This window comes from Etheostoma spectabile, chromosome 3 (assembly GCF_008692095.1).
Source record: "Etheostoma spectabile isolate EspeVRDwgs_2016 chromosome 3, UIUC_Espe_1.0, whole genome shotgun sequence".
Lineage (NCBI taxonomy): Eukaryota > Metazoa > Chordata > Actinopteri > Perciformes > Percidae > Etheostoma > Etheostoma spectabile.
The window spans coordinates 203,920-207,133 of NC_045735.1; positions in this window are offsets into that span (position 1 = coordinate 203,920).

Here is a 3,214-nt window from a genome sequence, read left to right on the forward strand (position 1 = left end):
GAAGAGATGGAGAGATGAAGAGATGGAGAGATGGAGAGATGGAGAGATGAAGAGATGAAGAGATGAAGAGGTGAACAGATGGAGAGATGAAGAGATGAAGGGATGAGAGATGAAGAGATGAGAGATGAAGAGATGGAGAGATGAAGAGATGAGAGATGAAGAGATGGAGAGATGAAGAGATGGAGAGATGAAGAGATGGAGAGATGAAGAGATGAGAGATGAAGAGATGAAGAGACTAGGAGAGATGGCGAAGGGAGGATGGGAGAGATGAAGAGATGAAGAGATGACATACAAGGGAGATCGAGAGATGAGGATAGAGATGAAGAGATGAGAAGATGAAGAAGGGACTGAAAGCGAGATAAGCGTGGAGAGATGAAGATGATGAGACGGAGTGCGAGGATGGAAGAGAGTGGAGAGAGATGGTGAGGAAGAGAGATGAGAGGAGATGCGAGAGAGAGAGACTGAGAGATGAAAGAGATGGAGAGATGCGAGATGAGGAGATGAAGAGATGAGAGATAGAGATGAGAGTGAGAGAGAGAAGCAGATGACAGAATGAAAACAGATGAACAGATAAGAGATGGAGAGATGAAGAGATGGAGAAGATGAAGAGATGGAGAGATGGAGAGATGAAGAAGATGAAGAGAGAGAGTGAAGAGATGAGAAGATGGAGAGATAAAAGCTGGAGAGAGAAGCGATGAAGAGAGAGAGATGGAGAAGGATGAAGAGATGAAAGAGATGAAGAGATGGAGAGATGGAGAGATGAAGAGATGAGAGAGCGGATGAGAGTGAGAGATGAGAGAGATGGAGAGATGAGAGAGAGAGAGAGATTGAGATAAGATGAAGAGATGAAGAGAGATAGAGAGAGATGGAGAGAGAGAGAAGAGATAGAGAGATGAAGAGATGAGAGATGAGAGATGGAGAGAGAAAGAGATGAGAGATGAAGAGATGGAGATGAAGAGATGAGATGAAGGAGATGAGGATGGAGAGATGAGAGATGGAGAGATGGAGAGATGAAGAGGTGAGAGATGAAGAGATGAGAGATGGGAGCGGATGGAGGAGAGATGGGAGAAGAGAAGAGATGGAGAGATGAAGAGATGGGATGGAGAGATGAGAGATGGAGAGAGAAGAGAGAGCAGATGAAGAGATGAGAGATGGAGAGATGAGAGATGAGAGATGAAGAGGATGAAGATGGGGAGTGAGAGATGGAGAGATGGGAGATGGAGAGATGAGAGATGGAGAGATGAAGAGATGAGAGATGAAGAGATGAGAGATGGAGAGATGGAGAGATGAAGAGATGGGGAGATGGAGAGATGGAGAGATGGAGAGTGATTAAAAGGAGAGGGAATGTGGGTTTGGTTTTACCTTCTGGGTTTTGGCAAGGAGACCTACTGAACAACCAGGAGAGTAACCACACAGAAACTGGCAAGAAGCAGCGCACACACACACACACTCACGCACGCACGCACGCACACACACTCACACACACACACACACACACACACACACACACAGAGGGAAGACAGAGGACAGTGTAGTTAGCTTTGAGCTGAACATGCAGAAGAAAAGAAGAGCTTCCTGAGGAACAACTTTGATCCACGTCCGTTCTTTTTTGTACAGTTTGTTCTCAGTTGATCTTTACAGTACTTTTGTTAAATGTTTGTTTAATTTAAATAATAATTAAGTAAAAGTAAATATGACTTTTATTATTGATATCCATGATAAAGTGCTGTGATTCTGTTTTCTCGTCTCTGATGTTGGAATGAAAAAATACCTCAAAATGTACCTGTTGTGGGTGTGTGTGTGGTGTGGTGTGTGTCGTGTGTGTGTGTGTGGGTGGTGCACCATGGCAACGTCAGCCTGGAAAATCTGTTTGATTAACTTGTTCTTGGAGTACGTGAACCAGCTGGATGAGATGCAGTATAACGTGTCTCTGTTCTTTCCAGAAAGCCTGCAGAACACAAACACACAAACACACAAACCCCACCACACACCACACACACACACGCACACGCACACACACACACGCACACGAAACACACACGCACGCAGCAAAACACATACACACACATACATACACATATTACACACACGCACACCCACACACACACAGAACACATACACACACACACAACACACACACACACGCACACACACAAACACACACATGCAGCACACACACACAACACAACACACACGCGCACGCACACACACAGCACACACATACCAACACACACACACACGCACACGCACCGCACGCACCAAACACGACGCAACACACACACAGACACGCACCACACACGCACACACGCACACACGACACGCCGCAGCACACAACAACACGCCAACACACGCACGCACACAGCACATACGCACACGCACAAACACACAACACACACACACCACACGCACGCACACACGCACGCACGCACACACACGCACATGCACATGCACCACACCACACACACGCACACACGCACGCACGCACGCACGCACACACACGCACACAACACACGCAGCACCACAGCAGCACGCACGCACACACACACACGCACACACGCACGCACACACACAACGCACACGCACAACACACACACACACACACAAGCACGCACACACGCCATGCACGCACACACAGCAAGCAGCACACGCACACACCACGCACACACACGCACCGCCGCACGCACGCACCGCACGCACACACCACGCACGCAACACACACACAGACGACGCCGCATCGCACTCACAAGCACGCACACACACATACACACACGCACAAACACACACACACACAGTTACTGAAATGTTCTGAATTTTCTGTTTTTGCCAATATTCAAATAAAAAAGCAGTCAGCTGTGAAATAGCAGCAGTAAAAAGGATTAAACAAAACACAACAAACTGGTTCATTAAACACCTTTTTTTTATTCATACAGTGAAAGAGGAACGTATTAATTATCGTATATTGTATTAATTTAGTTTAACGTATTAATTATCGTTCCGCGGTGTGTGTTTCGTGACCCTGACCTCGTGTTTCGTAGTAAACCACTCCAGCGAAGTGTTGGATGCCAAACTGCGTCTCGTGGCTGTTCTTCGGGGGGATGTAGTTCGTGTGGAGTTTGTGCTGAAAGTTGAGTTTGTTCAGCATGGTGGTGTCGGTGCCCTGCAGGACGCACACAGACACACACACCAACACACACAGACACACACACAGACACAC